At 35.5% G+C, this 16,444-nt stretch overlaps 1 pseudogene; it reads left to right on the forward strand.

The window, feature by feature from the left end:
• Nucleotides 1-2,345: 2,345 nt before the first annotated feature.
• Nucleotides 2,346-9,183, forward strand: LOC125827309 (uncharacterized; annotated as a pseudogene).
• Nucleotides 9,184-16,444: the final 7,261 nt, after the last annotated feature.

Below are 16,444 nucleotides of genomic sequence, written 5' to 3' on the forward strand. Positions count from 1 at the left end.
GAATGCACTTCATGGTAGGTTGACTTGGTTAGGCCAAGACCATTTCATGGTAGCTTAGGATTGAGACATCATAATATCTCCTAAGGATAGCTTAGGATTGAGACATCATACTCTCCTAAGGATAGCTTAGGGTTGAGCATTCATACTCCCCTAAGGGTAGCTTGTATCCTATTGAATGTTTGCATGCTAGCTAGGTTGGTATACTTGCATCCTTCCTAGGATAGCTTGGATTGCATGGTAAGGTGTTTTCCATGGTATTTAGGTCTAGCATAGTAGTATGCTATTCTTTGATAGTCTAGAATGATGGATAGTAAGCATTGAGTAAGTTAGCCTACAGGAGTACTTAGTGTGAGTGGTAGTATGGGATTCCATTCATACATGGCACAAGTATGACTTGAAGCTACTTATGAAGTGTCCTCTTATGTGATGTAAACCTAGCTTGGATTGTTGCTATAGCTGCCTTCCATGATATGATTCACTTAGTTGATAGTTCCTTGTCAATATGTAGTAGGTCTATAGTGACACCTAGAAATAATAAATATGAATAGGGTGATTTCAAGATATGCTTAGTGTGCGTGGTATAATGGGTTTCCCCACATGCATTGCACAAGTGTGCCTTGAGGTTGCTTAGGAGTATAAGTGCTCTTATGACATGAAAACCTAGGTCTTGATTATGAAGGTGGACTATGACCAAGAAAGACTAAAGAGATGTACTTATCTTGTATAGTATTATGCTATACTATCCTTGCCTTGCACAAGTATGATTGGAGGTGGCTTGTGGAGTAATTCTCTTAAATATGAAAGACTAATGGTTGAAGTATGAATTTATATATGCCTTATGTTGACTTGTGATGATATGATGCTTATGTTAGAGTTTATGTTATGAATATGTTATTGTCTCTCATGCTTATGTCTTTTGTTCACTAACTATTTGGGATGTTTTATGTTGGTATGTTAGCTTCCATACTTGGTACATTTTGTACTAACGCATATTGCCTAAATTCTAATCAAATGTAAGGTGTTGGAGATTGAATTGGTTTGGAGGCTAGGTTTCTAAGGCGTTTGAGGACTTGAAGAATTGGTGAGTCCTCATAGCTTCGAGGACAAATCCATTATGTTCCTTTTATGTCTTTTTCCTATGTTTTAGACTTATTATGGGCTGCATCCCAAGACTTTTATTCATGTTATTCATAGACGGTTTTAAGACATAGACTTAATAAAGACTTCTGTTTTTATGAAATGTTTTCAATAGAATGTTTTAAAGAAAGTTTTAAATTTCCCCTACTTTTCTATGATCGTATGTTATGATAACTCTAAGGGCTCGTATTAGACCAGTTCGGGGTCGAGTACGTTGTGTTACATCTAGGGGGTACCCCTGAGTCGTGACAAACTTGGTATCAGAGCATAAGGTTTTGGGATAAGTTTTAGGATGTCTCAAACCTTGTCTAAGTAGAGTCTTATTCATGGGTGTGAGTCACAACACAATTATGAATACGAGGCTATTGGATGATTAGTAAAAGTATCACTTTTACATTCTCTTAGTCATGCCATAGAGTTTGGATTTAGTAGGTCCTTCTTCTAATCAGTTCCCATTGTATTTCAGGGTATGGCTAATACAAGGGCGAATTCTAAGAGAGAAGGGGAAGACAATGGAGACCAAAAGATTTCTCCACAAGTTCCAATCAAGCTCCTCATCAAGTTCCTAATGACCCTCCAATTGGGAATGTCACTCTAGCGGAGTTTAGGGGTTCTACGTAATTGTTGGCTCAAGCCTTGACGGCGCAAGCCAATAGAGAGGTGGTGGCTCCGGAAAACCCTATAGGGGGAATGGGTGCTTATAGGATTAGGGAGTTCTTGAGGATGAACCCTTCGCAGTTTAGTGGGTCAAAGGTGGAAGAAGATCCAAACGGGTTCATCGATGAGGTGTATAAGACATTTGCTTTCATGAGGGTAACTTCTAGAGTGAAAGCGGAGATAGTGGCTTACCAATTGAAAGATGTTGCCCAAATTTGGTATGAGTAATGGAAAGATGCTAGGCCGGTAGAGGCGGGTCCCATTGAGTGGGAAACGTTTAAGTTGGTATTTCTAGATAGGTTTTTCCCCCGGGAGTTGAGGGAAGCCAAAGTTGGAGAATTCATCCACCTTAAGTAAGGTGATATGAGTGTTGAAGAATACTCTTTGAAATTCACACTTTTGTCTAAGTATGCTCCATATATGGTAGCAAGTCTTAGGGATATGATGAATAGGTTTGTGATGGGAGTGTCCAAGCTAGTGTCAAAAGAATGTCCTACGGCAATGCTCCATGATGATATAGACATCTTACGCCTTATGGTATATGCTCAACAATGGATAGGGATAAACTTCAAGAGGAGAGGGCTAGGGAGAAAAAAAGGTCTAGAGTGGATAATGATGGGTCTGATGGACATGGTCATTCTAGGAATAGACAATTTTTTTCCGGACAAGGCTATTCTAATGATCCTAAGTATAAGGATGAGAGGGTGTCTACCCCTAGGCCACAAGGGAAAGGTAGTGATACCCTATGGACCACTTGTTCTAGGTGTGGTAAGAGGCATGAGGGTAAGTGTTTGGCCGGTAGAGATAATTGTTATGGATGTGGTGAGAGTGGCCACATGAAGAAAGATTTTCCTAAGGTAAAGGCTACAATAAAAGAGGGTAAGAAAGTTGCCCCTCGTGGTGGGGATGATGAACCTCCAAAGAGGAAGAGGTTTTATGCTCTCCAATCCAAGGATGATCAAGAGTCATCTCCTCATGTCCTTTCCGGTATGTGTTTTATGCCTTTGTAAATTTCCATATTTCTTGTCTTTTATGACTTGTTATGTTGGACTTGATGTTGTCCTTGCTATGAATGATGTTTAGAAAAACATGTGTAGGTTTTCTCCTAAGGGGGAGATAGTGTACCTACCAAATAAGGTTATATGTTAATATGTGTTGCTATAATTTTCCTCATATGCATGTTATGAAGATGTGTATGCCTTGTTATAGTTGATCTAATTGCATTGTGTTGCCTCATGTGTAGCATCTTTGAGTCAATGTGCATTTTAGGCTCCATGAATTTATGTTGAGCATGTTGTATCTAGGAGATGTTACTTCCTCCTTGAGTATGAATAGATAAAGAATTTCATGCATGTTGGGTTGGTAGATGTAGTTCCTACTCCCTTGTGTTGCATTGAGTATGTTTAGCTTGGAGTTGAAGTTTTCCTCCTTGGTTGTGTGCATTTGGACGTATGACATGCATGATGGGCTGCTAGGCTAGAGTCGTTAACCCTTAATGTGTTTTAAGTTTCACTCAAGGACGAATGTTCCTAAGTGAGGGATAATGTAACAACTCGCAAAATGATAGGTTGAACTAGAGCCTCATCGTGTGGGTTAGTGTAACCTTAGGTAAATTGTCTAGGTTGTTTTACACCTTAATTGAGCAAGGAAGAAGTCCAGAGTGTAAGTAAGGACCTATGCTAGCAAGAAGGTGTGAAAGAAACCTTGTTCTTTGAGGTGACTTTGGCCGATGGAACTTCATGATCGCCCAAAGGGTTGGGAGAGTCACATTTGTGCCTTATGATCACCTAGTGGGCTGTCCCATTTGGCCTAGATTTTGGAGCAAAGGGTGAGCTAAGTCGAAGCTCGCCTACCAGGTTGGCGGATCGCCCTTTAGCTCCCTATATCGCCTAGTGGACTGCCCAAATTCCAAGCTCACTGGAATATTGGGCGAGCCAAGGGTGCGTTTGGAGAGTTACCTAGTACGAAGGGCAGTCCCAAGGGTCCAAAGGGCGAGCTCAAGCAGGCAAGGGGCAGAATTATAAGTTAAAACGTTTTAGGTCCTTAGTTCTTTACCAAAGTTGACCCTACATTATTATATTCCTTTCCTAGCAACTATATATGTTTATTAGACCTAAGTTTACCTTATTTAAGTCATTCAACCTAGAATCAAAAGAAAACCCATCTTCATCCTCTCCATCAAATATTTCTCTCTCTAAGAAGAACCTCCATTGAAGAAGGAGAAAGAGCTTGAGGATTGGGTTAAGAACAAAGTCCATTGTTCAGAGCTTGACTTAGGGCTTTTATTAAAGGTATGTTTAGAGTTTCATCTATGGGTTCTTCCACCCATAGAGTCCCCTAGAAAACCCCAAGATTTTGTGAAGAAGAACCCTAATCTAAGTTAGGGTTAGTTCCAATGTATGGGTTTTAGGTGGGTATGATTCCAAAGTGTTGGATACTACTCATATATGATTACTTGAGTATTGACCGCAATTGTTACAATTATGGAGAACCTAGACATATGAGGAGAGATTGTCCCTATCCGGGCATGTCTTACCTCGTGCAGCAGCAGACCAAAGTAGTGGTACCAACGGGCAACGGTAGTAATGGAAAAGGACGTCCACAAGGTGGGTGAGGAGGAAATCAGTGAAGCCGTGGAGGCCTAGGAAATGGTAATCCAGGTAGTGTAGCAGGGTAGCCATGCAATGAGGTTGCTCGTCAAGATGACAACAATCAGTTTTATGCCTTTTCGGGAAAGAACGAGGATGAGGTGTTTGATGCAGTGATCACATGTACTATTCTTGTTTGTGACCGAATGGCTACTATTTTTTTATCCGGGTTCTACCTATTCATATGTTTTAGTTCACTTTGCCTTTGGATTTGATGCAGTATGTGATGTGCTTGATGCCCCCATCCATATTTCTACCCCAGTTGGAGAGTCTGTCATAGTCACCCATGTGTATTGTGTTTGTCCTATTTTGTTTATGGGTTTTCGGACTTGGGCTGACTTTGTTATTCTGGATATGATTGACTTTGATATAATCTTAGGCATGACTTGGTGGTCCCCCTATTATGTTATGCTTAATTGTAATACTAAGTTTCTGATTCTAGGGATCTCAGGTAGGGAAAAGTTAGAGTGGGAAGGGGTGTATACACTACAGGAAAAATGGTCTTTAACAAAGGGAAATATGGTCGTTAAAGGTCCAAATCCGGTCGCTACAAGTCATTAACGACCGTATTAAATCCGGTCGTCGCCGGTCGTTAAAATTCTGGACATTAAAAGTTAACGACTGAATTAACAGTTGGTCATTAAAAGGTTTTTTTAATATAAACTCCGGTCATTATATGGCCTTTTTAACGATCGGATTTTCCCTTAGTACAAGTACTTTTAACGACCAAAAGTTCTTTCGTTAATTATATTCTAATTTCAATACCAATACTATTAACGACCACATTTCCTGTCGCTAATTGTTGTTTATTCAAAAAAATTTAAGAAGCCCATTATAAAAGAGTTTAAAAGAACTAATTTCATTTGTTGCTTTACAAAATTTTATACAATGAATACAGAAACACTAAAAATAAACTAAATAATTAATTCATTATATAAATTTCATGGTCAATACAAACAACTAAATAAAGAAAGATATATCATATTCAAGTAGCATAATATATCTTTATCAACTCCTAAAAAGAGAAAAAATGCAATAAATAAATAATAAGACATTGTCTTTAATTTAAACCACCCCTAAACTAAAGTAAAATCCCTAGCTCTTGAACTTCAACTTGCTCCGTACATTGTTGAACGATATATTCTTCATATTCAAATGCTTGATCTGAAAAAAACTTATGTCAATTTAAAAACAAAGAATAAACTCTTAAAGAAGTACCATCAAATCTCAAAAGTATTTACTAAAAAAGATGCAAAACATTAAACTTTGAAAGAAAAGAAGGCATGTCAACAATAACTTGTAGTCTCTTCCCAACATCTATTAACTATTTAACGATTTTCTGTAATGATCAACAATTAGTTTGTAAGGCCAACAAAACAAAACATAATAACAAGGGACTAGTATAACTCTTTCCTGATTTGGATGACAAGGAGGAGGATCAATAAGTTTCAAATAGAATGGAAAGTACATACATGAATTAAAGCTATTTGAACCTTGCACTCTTTGGATGAGTCATCTTTTGGGAAGCAGACTGCCAGTTCAATATAGAAATCACACAAGAAAAAGTATGACATCCATCAAACCAAAATAGAGAACACATCTGAGGTACTAACTTATTTTTTTTGTAAGAGGGAGGCATAATTTGTTTTCTGTTTGCTACAATAACATCTCTAATATGAAGGAAGCAGAACATGAAAAGATTCCAGATTTTCCAATATCAAGAGTCGAGGGTAGCAAGAGAGATAGTTGTGCACATTCAAATTAAGATATGCTCAACCACATTCCCTGAGGACATTCACGAAGAGACATCTGAAGCTCAAGCACACTAGATAACTTAGAAAATTGTAGTAGCCTATCGATAATCAAATTGTAATAGAAAAAGAATCTGTACTCGATACCTAATTAAGACTGTTTATTGTTTTGGATGGGTCAGGCGGCCTGTTTGATTCGATGTTAAACTTCTGGATGCTGCTAGTTCACCGGATTGAGCTCACCAATTTCACTAGAACTGCTATTTAGTATCTACTTGTGTGATCTTTAAACAAACCCAACTTCATGAACTACCTTTTGACACTGAGTTAAGCACAAAGTACATTTTCTAGAATCTTTACACTTGAATAAGGAAAACCATATAGAGTACTCTATACCATATCTGAGGATATTTTGCATTAAAATAAATATTAACTTTACTTATTTGTAGACAAAATGATTGCCCACCATATCATACATCACATAAAACTTCCTCTATAAGGAGGCAATCTTGTACATTGTGAGTTAATCAAGTCAAGAAGAAGTTTTCTCTTATAATTTCTAAGTTATTATGTTTGTTGTTCGAGAGAACAGAATAAAAAGATGTTACACAAAGAATCAAAATCAAATGCTTGAAATGGAGTGCTACCTGTTTTATGTGATAGAAGAATGTGTAGCGAAGTGAAAGGTAAGTTCTATAGAATATTTATTAAGACCACCAATGTTATATGGAAGTGAATGTTAAGCCATTAAAGTACAAGACATCCCCAGTTATAAGACCAACAATGCTATATGGAAGTGAATGTTTTGCTCCTCATGCGAATATAGTGTTCTGTTTCTAAGCAAATTCACTAATTAAGATGAAACAGGAAAATAACATGGAAGTTCCTTTACACTAACAGAGAGGCTCTAAAATTCCATTAAATTGGAGAAAGTGTGAGCAACAAAGGGCTAGCAGAAGTAGGAGAAATAGAATTTTTCTTATTTTGTTCAATTTTAGGGAAAGAATAAAAGGATAAGGAAGAAAAGCTTAAACATACTTCAAATTTGCCAATGACCAAATTACATATTAAGGACAGAATACAAAATAACAACATTGCTTATCTTTCTTCAAAGAATCTAAACACAAGATAATGTGTGATTTTAAAACAAGCACCAAGGACTATTATCTATTTCCTTCCTTCCTTCCAACTTCATTTGCAAGCACTATTTCTATCAGACCAAATGGTCCAGAAAATACATAAACAGATAGGCCTCCAAAACTGTTTCTGGAGGATTACAACCTCCTGCCCATTTCAACTTTCCAGTATATTTATAAAATCTGAAGGCATTAGCCAAACTGCATCACATTTATAACTTCTAAAATCTATAGCTTTTAAGTTAATAAAAACATAAATGATCACAAAAGCATCTTTAAAATGGAAATACAATTGAAAAGGAACATAAAGGCAGCTTTATGGCATGACTTATAAATAAAGGTTGCATCTGTATAGCATATGTCATGCCACTACAAATAGAGAAAAACTTTGTAGAAACTACGGCTTTGAAGAATGGAATCCATTCACTGGAGTGGAATTGTGATTCACTCGTTTGGTTGAACTAAATTCTAAGCAATAGCATCATTCCTTAAAAGTTACACTATATTTTCAAAAACACGAGAGATGCTGAAAAGATTTGATAATATGACTTTGAAGAAAGGACTCACGTCACTGGATTGGAATGGTGTTGTACTAACGGGGTGAGGAAAGTTGAAATTTGATGTGATTCACTCCTTTTTACAAACAAAGGTATCACTCCTTGGAAGTTACACTATATTTTCAGGTGGTTGAGCCTTGGTGTTTGAGGATGGGTAGTCAGGTAAGTACTAATGTCAAGAAACACTCTTTACTTATTGAAAATTCAATGAAATTATCTATATATGAAGAAACAAAGCCAGCAAGAGAAGTTTCTTATAGGGATATTTTCATTTGAAGTTGCTAATATGATGTCTAAGATTATTCATCTTCATATATCTTTGACCGACTCTGAGATTCTTAAGTTTGACTGACTCTAAGATTCTTAAGATTAAAAATGAGATCTTTAAGTCTGTAGGAGTAAAGGCTTTAGATTCTGATAATGAGGATAAGTTTCTTGAATTAGTACCTGTTGAAAAACTTGATGATTTAAATAAGGTTGCTAGTGTAGTGTCTAGGATTGGGAAAAATGTACAATTTCTTCCTTACAAGTGTTTTAGCATGCTTATGGGGATGTTATTTCTGGGGTTATTGATGTGAAGGATTTGGGATTTTTTGTTAAAGATGTGGAGGGGATTGTTAGGAAAATGGAGAGATATGTGAATTCTACAGCTAGTTTGTATTGTGAGATGGCTGTTTTGAATGAATTGGAAGTGGCAACAATGAAATTTCAGCAGAATCAACATGAGGAAAGTAGAAAGGCATTTGAGCAGAAATTGGTTTGGCAGAAACAAGATATGAGGCATTTAGAAGATATTTCACTTAGGAATCAAACTTATGATAAAGTTTTTGAACTTTTGGCCAGGACTGTGTGTACTGTATATGCTCGGATTACTACGGTGTTTGGTAATAATGTTCTCGTAAAGATGGATCTTTTAGGTAATCGAGTATTGAATGAGAAGTCTAGTGTAATTGTTGTAGATAGCAAGTCTGAAGTCATGAATGCTGATTTCAAATTTCAAGAAGCCTATTTTGAGGAACAACAATGGAAGCTATCGATCGGGGCGTCGGGGAAAAGGAACATGATCCATAGCACTCAAACTAAGGTTGGAAGAAATGAAGGGAGCTTATTTGATACTGAGAATTTTAATTTTTCTTTTGGAATGGGACCTAGGAGACTATTCAGGGAATGTCTAAGCTTGAGTTCTGCTACAAAAATGGAATTCGACAATGATGTTGGGACTGATGACATAAGTAGTCAGATATCTGGATGTTTTAGTGTTTCAAGTGGTATGAAGAGGGACGAATCTAGCGTTTAGGGTTCATTCAACATAACAGAAAGGCTCAACAAATTACTGTGGATAAAGCTCCACTATAGCACAAAACAGAAATGGAAAAATCTAGGCTATTCTACTTAGATGAGCAGTTAATGGTTGGGAAATGCACAACTTGATGGAACTGCTAGCAGAAATGGAAAATTACTAAAAATGATGAGACCAAAACATATACTATCTTTTGGGAAAGCAATAGCATATTCACTATGAAATAATGCGACAGGCAGCTTGGTACTAGAAAAAGAGGTGTTACTTGTATATATGCTGAAATACAGGGGACATTCAGCATGATCATTTAGACATAGATGTCATTAGCAACCTCCTAATGACATAGATGTCATATAGGAACACTACACCTAAAACATAAAAACATAGGGTATGCTTGTCCAAATAATCAAGTGAAGAGTAAAACTTAGAAGCAACAATTAAAATACAACATTCACTATGTAATGACACTTGATTTTGCACTCTACCAGAGGCAATTAGGATGTTGATGCTTGGAATCAATTGTACATGGTAAATAGCCAACAGGTTATAACAACAAACTAAGGCAAAAAATTGAGCAGTCAAAGTCCTTCCCTGTCTCTTGAGTACATCACAAAGAGAAAGAAAAATCGATTTACTAACCTGTTTAATGGTACCATCTATTGATCACTTGAAGACGCAGGTGTTGAAGGCTGACCAAGTAGTACTCTTGCAAGTTGTTCATATTTACTCTCCAGCTCATCCATGCGTTCACATTTATTCTCTAACTCATCCATGCGTCTTTTTAGTGGTTCATTTTCTTTTTCACGTGCATTCAATTCATCTAATAATGCAGCCTTTGAAGAGTTCCCACCTTTCAACTCTTTAGCCGTTATCCCGCCACCAAATCCAATTACATGACTCTTACATTGAGGTCCAAAACACTTTTCTACGACCTCAATATTTGTAAGAGAAGAATCAGATTGAACCAATTTTGGGATTTCAGCCTATAAAATACAAGAAAACTTAAAATAATACAATACATAATGTTGAATGATTTAAAATAAAATTTATCACTAAACATACATATTTTGCATTTGTTTCAGGTTCGACAAGCTTGTTATCCTTCTTACGAGTCTCGAAGAAGATAGTATCCATGTTTGGTGGCTTACCATCTTTACCTCCCTTAACATATAAATAAACAAGTCAAATAAATCATTTTAGCAAACAAGAGACTTATTAAAGTGTTACAAAACTTACTTACCAATTCATAAATAATTTCTCTAATAGGCTTACTCCCCGTACGATGAGGTATACTCAACTTAGACTTGTTGACAATGTTTCTTGTACTTGTTTCATATATTCACAACATACCATAAAAATTATAGTTAGTCGCTTCAAATAACATGTTAATAAATAAATACTATGGAGTCGTACCTTAAACTTGTCACTTAAGAAATGCTCCTTAACCAGCCATTCCCAATCACTCTTGTCTACCCTCTTGGCACATCTTTTAGAGCATCACAAAATGGCTTTGACTTCATATTCTTGTGAAGTGATCCTCTCCAGTTATTCCACAACCTTCTCATATGTTGAAGGACATGTTCTTTCTTAGCATTCATGTCGTCACAACTAAATTTATCCTACAATATTTCACATGTACCATTAAACATAAACTCAAACTTTCAACCAAACTAGAAGTCAATTGAATCTATATTTCCTGCTTATGGCACTCTTCCAGTGGAAGGTGATATATATGTCATGAGAAATGAGTGATTATCCGGAGGATTGTATCACGAGAAAGAAGAAAAAACATAAGAGAGATCAAGAGAGCAGATAACATAAACAACAACAACATATAGGTTATTAGAAAAACATAACTATAACATTACATCGATACTATTTGGCATAAAATGTGCCACGTTAGTTTTAATCTTTCATGATGAGAAGTCAGCAATGGAGCTATTAGCTATCGCTCTCTAAATAATTATCATAACATCCCACATGTTCGGTATAAAATGTATCGCGTTAGTGTTACTTTTTCCAAATGAGAATTCAGAAATGAAGCTATAAACTAATAGCTCTGTAAATACCCACCGTAACAACATATCAAAGGTTTGGCATAAAATGTGTCGCGCTAATTTTACTTTTTCCAGATGAGAAGTCAGAACTGATGTTATTATCTAAGCTCTCTAAATACTTACCTTAATAGCATCCCACATGTTTTGCATAATTATAGCTCATTAATTTTACATTTTAGATATGAGAAGTCAAATATGAAGCTAATAACTCTATAAATACTTATAGTAACAGCATCCCACATGTGTTCTAGCTGATCTTCTTTAATGTCTATCCATGAGTGTACCCGTAATGGGCACATATTACGATCACGAATTAAAATACCCAAGTGTCTCACAAATGAGGAATAATTTTTTCCAACAACTCGATTTTGGTAAAAAGTGATATTTAACTTTTCTTCAGGTTTGAGTCGTGCAACATTTTTACAAATGTTTGTTCCTCTAACTTTTTTTGCATTTTCAGACTCACATGCACCTGCAAATTAATTCAGATCAGACATAAAGAAGAGTGAATCACAACAAAAACAATAAAAAAATACAGCTTGAGACGGTAATACTTATTTTATTTGTTTGAGCATCTTGCATCAGTTCGACTTCTGGAGAGCAGACATTATCTTCTGTTGGATCAAAACCAGGAGGTACAGGAATAATATTTTGTACTGGATCATTTCGATAAGATGTTGATGGATTGATGTTTAGACTTTTGCTGATTGGAGTTCTTTTTTCAGCCCTTACTCTTACAGAGCCCAAAGATTGTAAGCTTTTCCCACGTCCCCTAATTACTAAAGCATCAGGTGGAAGGTATGCAAGTTTATTAGGCTAGACAGTTGATTTCATTCCAGAGTTTTGAATTTTCGATGGATCCATGTAAACCTAATACAAAAATCACTTCTTTGTTAGTTCATCCAATAAGAGAAAAGTCATTGAATAAGTTTTCAATACTGCATCCCTTTCTTTATTTAAAAAGTGTAAGTATTTTATTTATCAAAGAAATTAAACTGTACAAAGACTGTGTAGGTACAACTACCGAAAAAAGTGAGCATGAAAGGAGCATAACCACTTAAGACTAGCTTCTGGAATGAAAAATGACATGAAGTTGACATTTTGAAAATGATTAATTTCCAGATATCTACAACCTAACTAATCTTCATCTCAAAACAGTGATAGGGATGTGGTCAGCCCAGGAGTAGAATATCAGTTTCAAAAGATGGACATTATGAAAGAAGCTTTGACAAAGAGAAACAACTAATTACATGTCACTCAGAATCTGTGCATAAAATTCCAACAAGCTTCAAAGTTTTGAAGCACAATTTACATGTAAATAAAGAATATTACGTTACTACTAATAAATAGTTCATCTGTTAGCACCAACCAGAGAATCATCAAGAAAAATACTTGAAAACAGAAACTATAACATCAAGAGTAATTTTAGGATAAAGTTCAACACCATAGTAATAAAATGAGAACTAGGAAATAAAACATGAATACAAAGTCACAACTGCCTCCTAGATTCCTTGAAGCTATGCCAAATCATCATCCTCTTTTTCTCCAACATCAAAAGAATCACGAGCTTGAACCTTTTGTACAATATGCCAGCCATTACTTGCAAGATCATCAGCATAAAACACTTGTGATGCTTGATTGGCTAATATATAAGGCTCATTTATTTTCAGAAATCTCTTGCAATTGACACTTACAAAGTCATATTTGACTACTATAATTCCCCTTTGTTGATCATATACGTCAAACCACATACATCGAAAAAAAACCACTCTTCTCCCACAGTAAATTGTAATTCAAGAATCTCAGTTAACTCTCCGTAATAATCAATATTTTTATTCTTTTCATCTGTCTCACCAGCTACAACCACCCCGCAATTTTGAGTTCTCGAACCTTTATCATGATCTCGCACATGAAACCTATATCCATTAGTAACACAACTTTTGAAACATGTCACTTATGGAAGAGGACCACTTGACAATGAGAGCAAATCTTTTATTTACTTACTCTCATCGTGTTAGTGCAATTCTTCAACCTATCAAATTTTAGTACACTATTTAGAAAATATTATTCATAAATTGATTTAATATATACAAATGCTTAACTGCTCACCTTTATTTTGAACCAACTAATGAATTGTCTATTCCATTCGATCTCTGAATGATTTTTTGATGTATCAATTGAAATTTGTGAAAATTCTTTGCAAATAATTTGGAGTATAACATGTCATTTTGTGTAAGGATATGGAAAATATAAGAGTAACTTATTTGAATGATTCATTACTTACTCGAGAAATGGTTGAATTTCATCACAGTTCTTCAAAATATAAAAATGTGCTAGCTCAAATTCACTTGAATCAAGATTGCCTGGTTTGTCACCCCTTAAACTTTTTCAATTTTCTCAACCTCCATCAGATTCAATAGAACCACCATCATAATTCCTTTCATGGCGATTAAATTTTGTCTCCATCGTATGCAAACACCTTGAACATAAGGTCATACTTTCAAATGTTATATATCCCTGTGCAATACAACCTTATGGGCGAGCCATGTTACGAATAAATGATTTTAGAAAGTATAGCCATCGCTCCACTTGATACATCCATCGATATTGGATAGGTCCAGCAATCTTAGCTTCATTAGCTAAATGAATTGGCAAGTGGACCATGATATCAAAAATTGCAGGAATGAAGACCTTTTCTAACTTGCACAAAGTTATTGGAATTTGGGCTTCTATTTGCTCTAGCTCATCTACTCTTAAACATTTTGCTCCGAGTATCTTAAAAAATATTGACAACTCAATAAGTGGTTCAAGCACAGATTTGCAGAGCATACCACGTAAAGCAAGTGGAAGTAAATGTAGTAGCATAACATGGCAATCATGAATTTTCAATCCTGAAAGTTTCCGATATTTAAGGTTGACACACTGAGAAATATTTGATGAAAACCCATCTGGGACCTTTAAACTCTTTAAGAAAGTGAAGAATTTGTGCTTCTATGTAGGAGATAATGTGTAACTTGTAGTAGGTAACTCATATTTATCTCATCTCTCTATCGGATGCAATTCCTTCTTTATGTTCATTGCTTGCAAATCCAATCGAGAATTCATGGTGTCTTTGGTTTTTCCTTTGACATTTAAGAATGTCCCCAAAATATTATCACAAATATTCTTCTCAATGTCCATCACATTTAAATTATGTCGCAACAATAGAGTATTCCAATATGGAAGATCAAAGAAAATACTCTTCTTGTTCCAATTATCACCCCTATTCTTGTGTGATATTTTAATCTTCTTCCTTGGATCCTTTGATTGTGTTAGACCTTCTAAATCAGCTACTTGATCAAGTATATCATTACCAGATAACTTTTTTGGCGGTAATCTTTGCTCATTTGTGCCATCAAAGGAATCTTAATCTTTCCTCCATTTGTGATTAAGAGGAAGAAAGCATCTATGATGCATATAACACTACTTTTGACCATTATCCAACCTAATTGAAAGAGTTCTATATTGCAACACGGGCAAGCCAATTTTCCTTTGGTACTCCATCCTGACAACTTTCCATATGCTGGAAAATCATTAATGGTCCATAACAAAGCTGCATGTAGCATAAAATTTTGTTTAGCCGATGCATCAAATGTCTCAACTCCAGTTTCCCATAATTCCTTTAATTCATCTATCAAAGGTTGGAGATACACATCAATTGCATCCTTGGGACTTTCATGACCAGGAATAAGCATCGATAAAATAAAATTTTCTTGCTTCATGCATAACCAAGGTGGCAAATTATAAGGAATAAGTACCACAGGCCAAATGCTATATGGAGTTTTCAAAATTTTAAATGGTTGAAAACCATCACTAGAAAGCCCAAGTCGAACATTACGAGGCTCAGTACAAAAAGATGGATGAAGTTCATCAAGTCTCTTCCATGCAACTGAATCAGCTGGGTGCCTCATTATTCCATCGTCAACTCTTTCATCATGATGCCATCTCATCAAAGAAGATGTTTTTGAGGACATAAACAATCTCTTAAGTCTTGTCTTTAGAGGAAAATAACGTAAAATCTTGCATGGAATTTTTTTACCACGTTTAGATTGATTTTCCCCCATTGCGTTGATTCTCCTTCCATCTAGATGCGACACACACTTTGCAAAATTCGACAATCTTATCATCCTTCGAGTATAACATGCAATTGTTCTTACACCCATCTATATTCTGATAAGAAAGTTCAAGATTGCAAATTACCTTTTTTTCCTCGTAATATGAATCTGGCACGTTTGATCCATCATGCAATAAATCTTCCTTTAGCATCTTCAACAACATTGTTGATGAAACATTACTCCATTGTCCAATACTTTTAATATGAAGTAACTTAATCAAAGTAGAAAGTTTTCTTGCTTTCGAACCTTCATATAATGGTTGTTCATAATCATTTAATAGGCTGTAGAATCATTTTGCTACAGGATTTGGTTCCGCCTAAAAAAAATCATCACTGTTAGTATTCATATTCTCTTCAGTGAAATCGGGGTGTAAATCCCTTAAGAGCTCATGCATTTCATCTTCATCATCATCATTTTCAATGTTATTGTCCTCTACGAATTCAGAATCTGACTCTAGCTCACCTAACCTCTCCCCGTGATGATACCACAAAGTATAACTCTGCATTATTCCATACATTAATAGATGTGACCTAACCATCTCACGAGTTTTGGAAGATGCATGGACAACGTATTTCTTGTGTTTCTCCCAATTTTCTAAAAGCATAATCCAAAAATTTCTCCACCCCAATGATGTAAGCATTATCAAGTCTATCTAGAACAAGTTGCATCCATTCCTTATTAGGTGCCATAATCGTCATTCAACAAAAGATATTATAAATAAACCAACATAAGTAAGAACTAACCATTTATTGTTCAAAAGTTGAAGAGGACCTCTTTCTGAAAGATTCTAGGTAAGTTTCAGAAAACTAATTATGTGATTTTTAATTAGTTATTTGTGTAGTGATTGCTCCAATTATAAATGTACACTTTGTTCATGTATATTTACAGAAGTCAATAATTATTATGTCTTATTGGGAAGTGAAATATAATCCGGAGATATTTAACATTGTAGCGATGTTTCAGTTATAACTTTTGAGATAAATGATGGAAATATATATATGGATAATATATAGAATAGTAAACACATGTTTCTGAGTGAGAAGTGCA

Source organism: Solanum verrucosum, unplaced genomic scaffold, assembly GCF_900185275.1.
Source record: "Solanum verrucosum unplaced genomic scaffold, falcon-dt-bn FXZP01000295.1, whole genome shotgun sequence".
Lineage (NCBI taxonomy): Eukaryota > Viridiplantae > Streptophyta > Magnoliopsida > Solanales > Solanaceae > Solanum > Solanum verrucosum.